This window comes from Carica papaya, chromosome 4 (assembly GCF_054855325.1).
Source record: "Carica papaya isolate Zhongbai chromosome 4, ASM5485532v1, whole genome shotgun sequence".
In the NCBI taxonomy this organism is placed as follows: Eukaryota; Viridiplantae; Streptophyta; class Magnoliopsida; order Brassicales; family Caricaceae; genus Carica; species Carica papaya.
The window spans coordinates 1740764-1757517 of record NC_142312.1 but is presented as its reverse complement, the minus strand read 5'-3'; the positions used below and the strand labels follow the sequence as shown (position 1 = coordinate 1757517).

Here is a 16754-nt window from a genome sequence, read left to right as displayed (position 1 = left end):
TTTTAATATTTAAATAAAATTTATTAGCTATTAATAATATAACTAATAATTTCATAATTTTTAAATAATATACAATTTGATTTAAATTTACAATTTAAAAAAATAGTAGAATAATTAATCATCATACAGAGATATTGATGATCTTATTTAGACAATCAGTTTCTAAATAAAAAAAAAAAAGTATAAATAGAAGTGAGATGCTGTGCATCATATTTACTGTTTTAAAGAAATGAAATATATTGACTATTTTTTGAAGTTGAGTAAGAAGTTGGAATAATTATTTAAATTCCAAACTCGAAATCCTAATTATTCGGAAAAAAAAAAATTTAATCTTTTTTATTTAGACATTGTAAAATAAGCTTTTACTTTACTTATTTATTATTATATCCGTTAATTTATTTTGATATTTAATTTGTTTATATTTATCATGAAAAAAAAATTGTTATTTATTATACAGTAGCTATATTATTTTTTATGTTTTTATTAATATTTTTTAATTAAAAAATAAAAATAAAAACAAAAGGTAAAATCCCCTAATTTTGCCTCTAATTAAATATAATTTTAAATTAATTTTATTATATTATTATTGTTGTTATTATTATTGTTATCATTATTATTATTTTTTTACTTTAACATATTTTCAAAATTAACTACTTTAAAACTAATTTCTATTTAATCCAATAAATTCTAAAAATTAAAGTGCAACCTCAACATAACTGAATGCTTCAGTTTAAAACCCAAATCCAAACATAACAAAAGTCCGTATCTGTAAAGCCCATTTTACTTCAAAATTAAGCCTAAATAAAAGCCCAGCCCATGCACCTATTCCCTCAACCAAAACACCACCGTTTGAGGCTTCAAAAACACGTGAAGAAATTAAAAAGGAGCGGGTTAGAACACGTGAGGAAATTATAACCGTTGAAGCTTCAATAGAACACTGAAGAAATTGAAAGAGGGGAGAGGGGAGCGGATGCAGAAATTTGTGAAGAGGGCTGGCGAAGACATCACCTCTGGGCTGAGAGCAGGGTGAAATAGCGCTGCGGTAACGAGCCGTAAGAAAGATGTGCAGAGCATTCCTTCCGCCGGTCTTTATAGGAGTAAGGGACCGTGGTGAGCGGGTTAGAACATACATACATACATACGGGAAGGTTTGCAGAGCGATGGAAAGCGGCTACCGGCAAGATCGTGGCACCCATCTCCATGAGGATGACAAAGGAGTGCCACCCACTACTCTCCGCGAGGTTTCTATCTCGCGTACGCTTTCTCGCGATCCACAAGCCGTGAGGTAAACACCATATTTCTCTCTCTCTCTGCTTGTTTTCTTTTCCCTTTTCCTCTTTCTTTCCGCATCTGCGTTGATTTGCTTTTTTCGGAGGTTCTCGGTTTCTTTGATTTTGCGGAACTTCTTATGTTTTTTGGTCTTCTTGGTAGCGCTGCTTGTTCAACCTAACACGTCAATGATGTCTTACCGTAAAAGGTCTGAAAATGATTCCACACTGATGGATCGTCATTGCTTCGGTTCAAGATGCGTGAATACATATCAAGCCGGTAGAGTACTTGTGGAAACTTTAGGCTTTGTTAGATTTGATAATTCTGGATTTAACATGCCTTCTTTTGCTTGATTAAATACTTAGTTTTTGTACCATTTATCTATATTCATTCTGTGCATTTTTTTGTGACTCATGTTGCTACCAGATCATCGTGGGAGAAAATTGGAGAAAACTGAAGCTTCCAAGTAAATTGTGGGAGTTGAAATAAGAAGGAACACTTTCTACAAACTATTTGACATCATACTGTGAGTTTGTGTTCTTCGGAAATCTTTAACTTCTTCTTGGTTGTCTCTTTTTACCTCAAATACATAGGTTAGATTTAGATACTATTCCAGACATTCTGACTAACTTGTCTCTTATGCACGTTGGTGCTCTTTGCTTCTTGAATTTACTAGAGAGAATAAAATTAGGTATCTGGAAAGAAGAATGAAGTCTGCAAAATGATCGTGTAAGTGGGTGTGCGTTTACTTAGTCGTGCATAGGAGAATATATTTCAGAATTGGTTTAAGCTAACACGTGAATGATGTATTGTAAGATTTCCTTTGTTTAAGATATATTATGGCATGGCAATCCAGTGGGTACTGGTGGGTGCAGGGATGAACTGCTCAGCTGATCATTTCTCGATACATGGAGTTATACAGATTCCTATGTTTTGGTCATGCCTTTCCTTTTCTTGAATGGACGCTGATAGTTTTTCCTATTATCATTTAACCTTTGATTTTCTTTACATTTTTTCTGGGACTCATGCTGCAGCGAGATAACAAACGCCAAAATTGCAACAAACTGAAATTTTCATTTAGATATGCTAGATTTAAATGAGAAAAAAAGCATTCCAAATTCTACTTAATCTCTTGGGAGTTTATTATTAATGGTTCAAGTTAAACTCTTGATTTCTTTTTGGTCATAAATGTAAATTGTTTTGTTTATCAAAATGAGATACTTGCAATGCAATCCCTTTTGGAAAGTAAAAGAAAAAGAAACACTTTGAAAGATTCATTGAACTTTTAGAGAGGCAGAAGTCGAGATAAGAACAAATTCTTTTTACTTTTGATTCTCTCTCCTTGCTTGAATTGACCTGGGTATAAAAATAATCTTGCAATTTTTCTGCCACTCTATTGCAGTGAGATCAAATAAGTATAAATGGTGCTGATGTTGGAGCGGGTGGAACGGATTGACATGACATAAAGGAGTTGAAATTAGAAGGAAGGCGTTCAAAGTTTTTGTGAATTGCTTGTATTGGGTCCTCCTTTTTTCTCCTATATGCTTCCTTTTTGAAATCTTCATTTCTTTTAGGTTTAAAATTTACATTGTCATATTAACTCAGAAGGTGTATTCTTTGTTGACTAATTAGGTGGTGCCAAATAATCGAGGGTGGTGGAAGGATGATAGAAATTAAAGGTTCCCTGTGCACGCGGTGATTGGTATGTTATTTTGGTTGATAAAATTATGAAAATCAATTTAATCTAATTTTTAATTGTCTACCTCTTGCTAAGTTTGTAGCTAGTTGGTGGATTTGGAGTTCAGGAGATTCGTTTCAAGTGTATAGCGTCTAGGCTTGATGTCTACGGTAGTCACTAATATGTTTCGATTTTTGACAGTCCATGCTAATAATCTCCTCTCTCTGATAATTTTTCTGTTGATATCCTTAATGAGATCTTGTTATCTCGATTTTTTTTTAAAATATTGATTACATTATATCTATTTTACGTTTAAGGCATATTCCTTGGCCGATCTTATGCAGTTGGTGCTCATTGCTTCATGTATTTACTTGAAGGTATCTACTTAGACGCTGGAAAGAAAAAAGTAAAGTAAGAGTAATGTGCAATTTTAGACAGCAAACCAATTGGATACTTGCAGGCCCAGAAATGAATGACTACATTTCTTAATGATGCGAAATTTATCTGTCTTCCTAGATTTGCTAATCCCTTTCTTCTGCTCTTGAATGGACTATGATAGTTGTCATATTATCATTTGATTCTTGTTCCCTTTGCATTTTCTTTTTGATTCTTGCTGCAGCCAAATCATTGGAAGAATAATAAGATGCTTATGTTGCTGCAAACTGAACTTCTTATTGAATTGCTGGAGTTCAAATATGAAAGGCTTTCAAAATTTTAATCAAATCTCTCATGTTTGGAGCTGATATGGATTCTGTATACTTGGTTTGACTCCAATAGTTCTCATATAATCTCGGATAATTTTTTTGCCACTCTGCTGTCGTGGGATCAAATAAACATAAATGGTGCTTATGTTGGAGCGGACGAAACCTATTGAGGTACAGGGGTTGATGTTAGAAGGAAGGCATTCTAAGTTTTAGGGAATTATTGGGTCCTTATTTTTTCTCCTATATGTTTTTTTTTTAATTATTCATTTCTTTTAGGTCTAAAATTTACATTGTTATATTAACTCAAAAGATGTATTCTTTGTTGAATAATTAGATGGTGCCAAATGATTGACGCCGATAGAAGGATGGTAGAAAATAAAGGTTCCCTGTGCACGCTGTGGTTGGTATGTTATTAATGGTTATTGAAATTATAAAAATCTATTAATCTAATTTATACTTATCTACCTCTTGCAAAGTTTGTAGCTAATGGGAGGATTTGAAGTTCAAGAGACTTGGTTTTGAGTGTATAGCCTCTAGACTCGATGTCTATGGTTGTCACTAATATGTTTCAATTTTTTACGGTTCATGTTCATCATCTTTCTCTCTCTCTCTCTCTCTCTTGCTTTGAGAATTGTTTTGTTGGTATCCTTAATTAGATCTCGTTACCTTTATTTTTTTGGAGCACTAATTATATTATATGTAGTTGATGTTTAAGGCATATTCATTTTCAAATCTTATGCTGTTGGTTCTCTATCTTCACTCTTTCTTAGTCGCAGTGACCTTAAGTCTCACCTCTTTATGGATCGATAGACAATGTCGCTTATGATAGCAAATTTGGGGTTATCTTGGGCATTTATTCTTCTAATAAAAAAATACACTCATGAGGTAAAGTTTGTTTCTTTATCAACTGTCTTACTGTATGCAAAATATAGTATATTCAAATGTTGGTGAATTTATGGGTGTCTTTATATTTCTATAAGATTTTAGCCCTATGATACATCTGCATACATACATACATGTATTCATCAGTACATACATGCATGCTACATACATACATATTCATTATGCATACATACATACATGTATTCATTAGTATATACATGCATGCATACAAATATACATACATACATTGAAACATACATGCATACACATACACACATACATACATATGCATAAATACATACCTACATATTCATTATGCATACATACATATATTCATCAGTACATACATGCATACATACAAACATACATGCATACATTGAAACATACATGCATACATTCATGCATACACACATATGCAATACAAACATACATACATACATTGAAACATACATGCATACATTCATGCACACACACATATGCATTAAATGCATACATACATATGTGCACACATATATATATGCATACATGCATATGCATACACAAATGAATAATCCACACACATATATACATATAAATGCATAGGTGCATGTATATGCATACATTTATACATACATACATATGTACATTCATAGATACATACATATGCATACATATATATATATATATATATCTAAAGTGAGCACTTAGGAGCATTTGTTACAACTTTTCTGCACCCTCAAAGATACTAAATCTTTTCAATTTAAAGAATTATATATTTATGCAAGAATAAGTTCTTTCTCCCCCACACCCTCTCCCCCTCTCTTCCACTCTCTCTCTCTCCCTTTCCTTCTTTCTCCCTCTCTCTCTCTCTCTCTCTCTCCCTCTCTTCCTCTCTCTCACTCTCTCTCTCTCACTCTTTCTAAGTCTCTCCCAGTCTCTCCCTCCCTCCCTCTCTCTGACTCTTTCTCTCGCTATCCCTTTGTCACTCCCCCTTCCCTCTCTCTCCCTTTCTCCTTCTCTCACATTCTCACTCTTTCTCTCCCTCTCTCTCTCTCTCTCTCCCCCTTTTCCTCCCTCTCTCTCCTTCTCTTCCCTTCTCCCCCCTCTCTGTCACTCTCTCTATCTCTCCCTTCCTCTCTTTCTCTTTCCCTCACTCTCTCTTTCTCTCTTCCTCCCTTTTTCTCTCCCTGCTTTCTCTCCCTAACTCTCTCTCCCCCTTCACTTTTCCTCTCCAACTCTCTCACTCTCTCCCTCTCTGTCTCTCTCTACCCCTCCCTCTTGCCCTTTCTTTCTCTCTTTCTCTCTCTCTCTCTCTCTCTCTCTCTCTCTCTCTCTCTCTTTCACTTTTTCTCTCTTTCCCACTCCCTCCCTCTCTCTTTCTCTCTTTCTCTCTCTTTCCCTCTCTTTCTCTTTCTCCCTCTCTCTCCCCTCCTTTTCGCTCTCTCTTTCTCTATCTCCTCTCTCCCCTCCTTTTCGCTCTCTCTTTCTCTATCTCCTCTCTCCCCTCCTTTTCGCTCTCTCTCTCTCTCTCCCTATCTCTCTCCCCCTCTCTCCCTCTCCCTCTTTCCCTCTCTCTTTCCCACTCCCTCGCTTTCTAACTCTCACTCTCACTCTCACCCCCTCTTTCTCTTTATATCTTTCTCTCTCTCTCTCTCTCTCTTTCTCTCTCCCTCATACATAGATATATAGATACAAACATATATACATATGCATTATGCATATATACGTACATACATACTTACACGCATTAGTGCATACATACATACATACATGCATACATTCATCAGTAAATATATGAATGCATACATGCATATATACATACATTTATCAGTACATACATGCATGCATACATATATTCATGCATACTCATGCATTAAATGCATACACATATATACACACATACATATGCATACATACATGAATAGTACACACACATACGTATAAATGCATACATGCATGCATATGCATACATATATACATACATATATACATATATATACATCCATACATACATATATACATACATATATACATATATATACATCCATACATACATATACATACATGCATACATTCCTAAATATATACATATACATACATACATATAGTTAAAGGGAGCTTTAGACACTGATCTCAAGAAATTGATTAAGAGCTACCACTAAGCTGGAGAGAGAATTCCCGCAAAAACGATGAAGGCATATACAATTTCTGATATCATGTTTATGTTTTCATGAATTTCAAACTTGTAAGTTGATACCAAGAATTTTAACGAACATTTTGCAAATCCTGGTGTACCAACTTTATAAAGGTGTTGCTTTTACCACGTGCATGCAGTGTTACACAGGTATTTTCTTCAATCTCCACTTAAATCAAACACAGAACTTGTTCTCTATCTTGCACTCTTTCTTCGTTGCATGGACCTTAAGCTTCACCTCCTTGTGAATCGACAGACAATGTCGCTTATGATAGTATATATGGGGTTAACTTTGGCATTTACTATTCTAATAAAAAAAAATACACTCATGAAGTAAAATTTATTTTTTTGTTAACTATTTTACTGTATGCAAAATATAGCATCTTCAAATGTTGATGAATTGTGGGTGTCTTTGTATTTCTACAGATTTTAGTTTTTTAGTACATGGCTCTTAAAATCTTTTCGGAGGTTATCCATTACTCAACTGTAATAGATGTGTGGTCTGTAGGTTGTATATTTTGTACATATCATTTCTTAATTTATTTTTTAAGCTTTTTTCATTAGTATGTTGGATTAATTGTTTCATTTTATTATGAATTTTAGTAGAATTTGTCACTAACTAAATATTTTTCACTGGAGATTTTTAACTCCAACAACTCCTACATATTTTAAAGTAACATGCATACACACATGCATTAAATGCATACATACACATGTACACACATAGATATGCATACATACATACATATGTATATATACATGAATAACACACACACACACATACATATACGTGCCTGCATATGCATATCTACATACATATGCATATATATATACATACATATGCATGTTACATACATATGTACATTCATAAATACATACATATGCATACCTACATACATATACTCTAAGGGTGCATATGCATGTATTTATGTATGTATGTATGAACATGTATATATATTTACATACGTATGTAGATACATATATGTATGTTTTCATAAATTTCAAAATTTAAAGTTAATACCAAGAATTTTTACAAACATATTATAGAGTTTGGTGTACCAACTCTGTAAAGGTATTGCTTTTACCACGCACATACAGTGTTACATAGATATTTTCTTCAATTTTTACTTAAATCAGACAGAATTTGTTCTCTATCTTGCACTCTTTTTTCATCGCAGGGACCTTAAGCCTCACTTTCTTATGGATCGACAGACAATTTTGCTTATGATAATAGATCTGGGGTTAGCTTAGGCATTTAATCTTCCAATAAAGAAATACACTCATGAAGTAAAATTTGTTTCTTTGTTAACTGTCTTACTGTATGTAAAATATAGTTATCTTCAAATGTTGGTGAACTCCGGGTGCCTTTGTATGTTTACAGATTTTAGCTCTTTGGTACAAAGCTCCCAAAATTCTTTTAGGGGCTATCCATTACTTAATTATAGTAGATGTGTGGTCTGTTAATTGTATATTTGGTAGACATCATTTCTTAGTTTATTTTTTAAGCATTTTTCATTTGTATGTTTGATTAATTGTTCTCTTTTATTCTGAATTTTAGTATACCTTGTACAAATCTGATACTTTTTAATAGAGATTTTGAACTCCAATAGTTCCTATATATTTTAAGGTAACATGGTTATTTTGATGATGAAAAGAAAGGAAAGATGAAGAAAAGAAAGGAAAAGAAAAAAAAAGAAAGGAAAAGAAAGGAAAGGAAAGGAAAGAAAAAGAAAAAAAAAAGAAAGGAAAGGAAATGACAACAAAGAAAAGAAAGCCAAAAAAGAAGAAAGGAAAGGAAAAGAAAGGAAAAGAAAAGAAAAGTAAAAAAGAAGAGAAATATACATATACATGCATGCATGCATACATATATTCATTAGTACATACGTGCATGTATACATTGAAACGTACATACATACATTCATGCATACACACATATGCATTAAATGTATACATACATATGTACACACATACATATGCATATATACATACATACGCATTCATACGTGAATAGCACACACACACATATATACTTATAAATGCATGCATGCATGCATATGCATACATATATACATACATATGCATGCTATTATATATTCATAAATACATACATACATACATGTATCTAAAAGGAGCACTTGACACTAATTTTAAGAAATTAATTAAGAGCTACTGCTAAACTGGAGAGAACATTCCCGTTAAAACAGTCAAGATATGGACAATTTCGGATGTTATGTTTATGTTTTCATAAATTTCAAATTTTAAAGTCGATATCAAGAATTTTAACGAAGATGTTGTAGAGTCTAGTGTACCAATTCTGTAAAGGTGTTATTTTGGTCACGCGTATGCAACGTTACACATGTATTTTCTTTAATCTCTACTTAAATCAGGCACATAACTCGTTTTCTATCTTGCACTCTTTTTTCGTTGTAGGACCTTAAACCTCGCATTTTTATGGATCGATAGACAATGTCGCTTATGATAGTAGATCTCGGGTTAGTTCGGGTATTTACTATTTCAATGAAGAAATACACTCATTAGGTAAAGTTTGTTTCTTTGTTAATTGTTTTACTGTATGCAAAATTTAGCATTGTCAAATGTTGGTCAACTCTGGATGTTTTCGTATTTTTACATATTTTATCTCTATGATACGGGCTCCCAAAATTCTTTCGAGAGGTATCCATTACTGAATTGCAGTAAATGTGTGGTTTGTTAGTTGTCTATTTGGTACACATTATTTTTTAGTTTATTTTTTAATCATTATTTATTTGTATGTTTAATTAATAAATAATTTATCAATTTTTCTTCGGAGATTTTGAACTCCGACAACTCTTACTATTTTAAGGTAACATGACTATTTTGATGATGGAAAGAAAGGAAAAGAAAAAAAAAAGAAAGAAGAAGAAAAGGGAGGAAATGAAAAGAAAGGGAAAAAAAGGAAAAAAAAAAGTAAGGAAAGAAAAAGCAAAGAAAGTAAGAGAATAGAAAGGAAGAGAAAGGAGAGGAAAAGAAAAAAAAAGGAAAAAAAAGAAAAGAAAAGAATGAAATGGAACGGAAAAGAAGAGAAGAGAAAGGAAACGAAAAGAAATGTAAAGAAGAATGGAAAAATACATATACATACATACCTATATATGTATGCAAATATATATATACATATGCATACACATACACATATGCATACATAGATACATACATATATACATACATATGCATATATACATAAATACATGAGGTAAAGTTCGGGCATTTACTGTAGCGCCCGGAGAAAAGGAGCCGAAAAAAAAAAAAAAAAAAAAAAAGCCACGTCGGCAGCCACGTCAGCGTGCCCGGTCAGTAATCCCGGCCAACCGGGGCCTGCCACGTGGCAAGACCACGTCACTCCGGAACGGGCCACGTTGGCGATCCCCGTGAGCGCGATCGGACGGCCCAGATCAATCGCGCGATCAGACGGCCCAGATGCAATCGCACGGACGGTCCAGATTCAATCAAAAACGAACGGCCCAGATTAAAACAAAATGGACGGCTGAGATCAAAAGGCAAGGGGTTATAAATAGAACCCCCACACCAGACCACAAACCCTAGCCGCCTGCCGCTCGCCGGAGAAGACAAACCAGAAGCCGGCCGCCGCCACCCGCCGCCGCGCCGGGGAAATTTCCGACCGCCGATCGAGGTAAATTTCATACCCCCGACTCGTTTTTCCACGCTGATTCCTCCTGTGGCCAAATCGGAGCCAAAATCCCGGCCAAACGGCCGGAATACGCGGCCGAAGACCAGCGGCGCCGCCGCGCCCCTTCTCGGTTTTTGCCTCCGACGAGGCCCTTCCCGGCCTCCGTTTGATGCAATTTTTATATCACCGTGATCACCATTCTTTTCTCTACAGGTTGACCGGAGCCGAATCACCAAAACACGAACCTCGCCGGAGAGCCGCCGCACCCGAGAGCGCCGCCGCCGGTAAGCTCCGTTTTTCCGTGATTTTTTGGCCCCCCGAGGGCCCTAGGGTTGTTTTCTCGCAGGGACCGATGCGAGTGTGGCCGAATTTGGCCGAAAACGGCCGAAAACAGCCAACCCGAGGCGAATCGCCGTCGCAAGCGGCGGCGCCGTCGCCGGAGCACGGCGGAGCCGCCGTCGCCGGAGCACGGCGGAGCCGCCGTGCCGGAGTTGCGATATTGGCCAAAAAAAGGGGCCCTGAGCCTAATTTGAGATTTTTTGGAATACGTACAGGTACCACTAGTGCGTTTCAGTTCCCCGGGAAAAATTCAGGAAAAATTAGGAACAGCCTGTAGGCGCACTGTGAATCGTATTCGAATCTCGAAAATAAGTAAGGAACCCTCACCCTATTTCCTATCACGGTATTAAAGTTCAAATGATAAAACGGTATTTCTTGAATTAACGAATGTGTGAAATTGCTTAAGGTGGCTAATGGAGCCCTAGTCTAGTGTGATTAGTGATTTACTGTTATTTGGCCTGTTTACAGCTTTAAATGCAAAATGAGGTTTGATGTGTTCATTTTACAGATTTGTGTGCATATACTACGTTTTTATTGATTATGGGTTGAATGACTGAAAAACTGATACTGTATGTTGTCTGTTTGGCATGAATTACGATTTGCTTGTTTAAATGTGAATTGATGATGCTGACTGAGGAAAAGGAAAATAAAGGATTGTGTAGACTGATAATTGTATTATGGGGTCAGCCTAACTAGATATCCTGGGAGATGGTGGACGGACCGGGTCCGTAGGGAACCCTACCGGGATTGTGGTCTCACATGCCGCACGGGGTATGGAGATCTTATGGTTTTGGCGCCCATACCGGACGGGGTATGGGGACGGCCCGTTTCACCCTCATACCGAACGGGGTATTGAGGTTTATGGTTTTGGCGCCCATACCGGACGGGGTATGGGGACGGCCCTGGAAACTAATTATGAATGTTAAAGGTTAACGGGTAGCGGGACCCCTATGGACCCCCACGGATACTAGTAGGCTGGTAAATGAGAAAAAGATATGTTGTATAATGATTGAATTACAAGAGGCGTGATAAGTGTTATGTTTTACAGCTTATATTATTCCATGATTATGATAATGTTATTGTTTTTCTTATATTGTTTCATAAATTCCACCGAGGTAAGTGAATGGTAAAGGTTTTATCATAAATAAAAGGATTTGTTGTAAAACATGCTCCATGGGTCCTTTGTGTTTTTTACCCACCTTTACCTCCGTGACGGTGAGATATCGTGATGTTCTTACTGGGCTAGTGTAGCTCACTCCTTATTTAACCATTTCAGATCAGGAAGACATGGTTCCCGAGCCCGTTCCGCAGGAGGACGATGAAAGGGATGCCTAGAGACTCTGTAGTCATAATCATAGCTTTATTTTCGAGTTTCTCTTTTAGTTAGTTTAATCTTTTATATTTTAAGTACGTTTTTTATTTTCGTGTAAAGGATGTTAACTGAAATTTTGATCTCGCTTCCGCATTTGATATAATTAAATACTCATTTCATTTTAATATTTCCGGGGTCGTTACATTTACTTTTCTAATGAAGAAATACACTCATGAGGTAAAGTTTGTTTACTTATTAACTGTTTTACTATATGCAAAATATAGCATTTTCAAATGTTGGTGAACTCTGGGTGCCTTTGTATTTCTACAAATTTTACCTCTATAGTGCAAGCCTCCCGAAATTCTTTCGGGGTCAGTCTACTACTTAACTAAAGTAGATGTGTGGTCTGTTAGTTGTATATTTGCTGCACATTATTTCTTATTTTATTTTTTAAGCCTTTTCTACTTATATGTTTGATTAATTATTCTATTTTATTCTGAATTTTAATAGAGTTTGTCATTAAGCAAACACTTTTCACTAGAGATTTTGAACTCCAACAGCTCTTACATATTTTAAGGCAACACGCCTATTTTGATGATGAAAAGAAATAAAAGGAGAAGAAAAGAAAAGAAAGGAAAAGAAACGGAAGGAAAAAAAAAAGTAAAGAAAAGAAAAGAAGAGAATAGAAAGGAAGAGAAAGGAAAGGAAAAGAAAAGAAAAGAAAAGAAGAGAAAAAAAAGGAAAAGAAAGGAAAGGAAAGGAAAAAGAAAGAAAAGAATGGAAAGGAAAAGAAGAGAAGAGAAAGAAAAAGATAAGAAAAGTAAAGAAGAATGGAAACATACATATACATATATACCTACATACGTATGCAAATATATATGCATACATACATATATATATACATACATATATACATACATATACATATATAGATACATACATACATACATACATATGCATATATACATACATACATATTCACTGTACATATATACATACATATATATATTCATCAGTATATACATGCATGTATACAGATGTACATACATACATTCATGCATTCACATGTATGCCTTAAATGTATATATACATATGTACACATATATATACATACAAACATACATATACGTACACAAATAATACACACACACATATATACATATAAATGCATACGTACATACATATGTATATATATGCATACATATATATACACATGCATACATATATACATATGCATGCATACATACATATATACTTACATATGTTCATAAATACATACATATGCATACATACAAATATATACCTAAAGGGAGTACTTGAAGCATTTGCTACAATTTTTTTGCACCCTCAAAGATGCTAAATTCTATGTCAATTTAAAAAATTATACATTTGTGCAAGAATAAGTTCTTCTTTTAAAGAATAGCCTTAAGTACTGGAAAAAAAATCTATACCTAAAAACATTAAGTGAATACAAAAAATTGTGGTAATTTTATTTCTAACTTTTCATACATAATAAAAAATGGAAAAGATTGATCAAGAGTCTAAAGCCCCACTCTCCATTTCTCCCCTTCTCCCCCTTTCTCCCACTCTCTCTCTCTCTCTCTCTCTCTCTCTCTCTCTCTCTCTCTCTCTCTCTCTCTCTCTCTCTCTCTCTCTCTCTCTCTCTCTGTCTCTCTCTCTCTCTCTCTCTTTTCCTTTATCTTTCTCTCTCTCCTCATCTCTCTCTATTTCTCTCTCTCCCCTCTCTCTGTCTCTCCCTCTTTCTCACTCTCTCTCCCCCTCTCTCTTTTTCTACCCCTCTCTCCTTCTTGCTCTTTCTTTCTCTCTCTCACTCTCTCTACATCTCTCTCATTCTCTTTATCCCTCCCTCTCTCTCTCTCTGTCACATACACACAATCCCTCTATTTTTTTCTCTCCCTCTCTCTCTTTTTCTCTCTCTTACTCTCATTCTCTTTCTAACTCTCTCACTATCCCTTTCTATCTCACTCCCTCTCTCCCTCTTTCTCTCTCCCTCTTTTTCTCACCCTCTCTCTCTCCCTATCTCATGTTCACTCTGACGCCCTCTATTTCTTTCTCACACACTCTTTCTATCTCCCTCTCCATCCTTCTCTACCTCTCTCTCTCCTTCTCTCTTTCTAACTCTCTCTCTCTCTCTCTCTCTCTCTCTCTCTCTCTGACACTCACTCTCCCTCCCTTTCTCTCTCCCTCTCTCTTTCAAACACTTTATCCCTCTCCCTCTCCATCCCTCTTTCTTTTAACCTCTCTTTTTCTCTCACTCACTCTCCCTCTCTCTTCCATTCTCTTTTGTCCTTCTCTCTCCTCCTCTCTCCCACACTCTCTCTCACTATCTCTCTCTCCCCCTCTATTTTTTGCCCTCTATCTCCTTTTCTCTTAATAACTCCCACTCCCTCTTCTACCTCTTTCTTTCTCCCTCTCTCTCTCTCTCTCTCTCTCTCTCTTTTGTCTCTCTCTCTTCTCCCTCCCCCTCTCTCTCTTTCTCTCTCTCCCTTTCGCACTCTCTTTCTCTCTCACTCTCTCTGTCTCTCTCACTCTCTCTAACTCTTTCTCTCCTTCTCTGTTCTTCTCTCGTATTCACTCTCTCTCCCTTTCTGTCTCTTTCCCTCTTTCTACCTCTTTATCGCTCGTTTTCCCTCTCTCTGTTTCTCTTTCTATTCGTCACTCTTATTCTCTCTCCCCCTCTCTTTCTGTCCCTCACTCTCACTCTCTCTCCTCTCTCTCACTCTCTCTCTATCTCTCTTTCTCCCTCCATCTCCCTCTAACACTTCCTCACTCTCTTTCTCTCACATATTCTCTCTTTTTCTCTTTTTCTCTCTCTTTTTATTTTTTTCACTTTCTCTTTTTTTTCTCTCTCTCCATCTCTTTCCCTCTGTCACTCTAATTGTCTGTTTCTCTCTCTCTCTCTCTCTCTCTCTCTCTCTCTCTCTCTCTCTCTCTCTCTCTCTCTGTCTCTCCCCATCTAATTTATTAAATTTTTCATGGACCTACGCGAGGTGGAATTATAAGGCTATCTAAACTCACTTTTTCGTTTGATCAAAAACTTATGTAGCTTATAGATTTGATCATTTTGGATCTGATGTGCGGTCCCATTGCTTTGTTTGACTATGGTGGTTCTCCTTTAACCTTATTATGCATTTATTTTATATTCGATTTGTTTTGCATTCGTGCTTCATAGAAGAGATATATCATTGAGAAATTTAGGTGTATCACTTTATATGTTCACATTATGAGAATTTACACTGCTAGCTAGAGTTGATTGATCTGAGTACAACATGTCTTTCCTTCAATCAAGCTGACTCAAGTGATTTTCTATTGATCTTATCACCCATTATTTCCTTGTCACACTTTATTTTTCCTGCAATTTATTTGGCACTCCAACTGTAGCCAAATCATATCAGGATTAAGTGGTGTTTATATTGGGGAGGACAGACCCTACCAAGGTATAGGAGTTGAAATCACAAAGAAGGCTTTCTAAGTTTGATTAAATATATTATAATTTTTTATGTTGTTAATAGTTTATAGAATTATGAGAATCAAATAGTTTCAATTTATAATTGTCTATCTCTTGATAAGTTAGTGGCTGGTGGCTGGATTTGGAGTTCAGCATATTAGTTTCAATTGTGTTGTGTTTGGGCTTTATGTGGATGGCAGCATAGTTTCTTTATATTTTATGGCTCACAAAAATCATCTCTCTCTCTTACTTTGAGGAACTTTTCCATTAATATTCTTAATGATCTCATTGCCTTGATTTTTCTTTTTAAAACATTGGTTAGGTAAGAGTTGAGGTTTAAGTCATTGTCATCGGCATGTCTCTTTTTACACTTGTGTGCTTTGCTTCATTTGTTTGCTGGGAATGTAATTATACAATCGAAAGGAAAAGATAAAGCTTGAGAAATGTGTTTTTAACTGGATATATCTTTTAGTTACTCGGTCTCCATATGACAATGTCCAAAATTAGTTTCACCTATAATACGAGTTACATACTGTAAGAGTATTATATCAATCTATCTTATAACATATACTCATGTATTTATTGGGTAAGTGGAGGTTTATTGGCAAATGGGTACACATACATTATTTTGACAATGAAACTCTTTCCATGCACAAAATTATTTCTACACAATTACATTCTAATAAGCGACTTAAATATAATAACAAGTATTTGTGTTTATTTTATTTGCTAAAATTTTAGACATCTTAGATTTCAAATTATGACATTGTTATAATCTAGGTTGAGATTATTTGGAAAACCCATTAAGAACATCCAAATTAATTTTGAGAGAAATTCTAACAACTACATAAACTTCCTTTATGTTTCTGACAATATATTTTCATTTAATTCACATTATAACATTCAAGATGGTTGACGTGGTTATACTTTTAGTGGTGTATTAGACTGAAGATAATTAAGTTCAATTTAATCTATAAATTATAATCAAATTTAAATTTTTTTGGCTAATTTTTTTCAAATGTAAATGTACATAAATTTTTATGAATTTATAATTAAGTAAATAAAATAAAATACTAAAAATAAAGATTTAAATTAAATTTAAAAATAGTCACGAAATATGTTTACCAAAAATGTTTAACTTAAATATTTAAAAATACTATAATAAGACCAAGCTAAAATAGGTTGGGCCCAATAACACAAGTCCAGTCCTTTATAACGGTTTAGGAAATAAAATAACTCAATAGAAAAAAAGAAATATTGGAAA

The 16754-nt window shown here is 35.0% G+C and overlaps 1 long non-coding RNA gene across 1 annotated transcript; it reads left to right on the top strand.

Moving 5' to 3' along the window:
• The first annotated feature begins 905 nt into the window (after positions 1–905).
• Positions 906–12189, top strand: LOC110824991 (uncharacterized). The gene is made up of 9 exons (XR_015818246.1): positions 906–1285; positions 1432–1548; positions 1696–1795; positions 1946–1998; positions 2672–2783; positions 2902–4536; positions 7885–10373; positions 10584–10654; positions 10925–12189. It is a non-coding gene; the product is annotated as an uncharacterized LOC110824991 (long non-coding RNA).
• The last annotated feature ends 4565 nt before the right edge of the window (positions 12190–16754 follow it).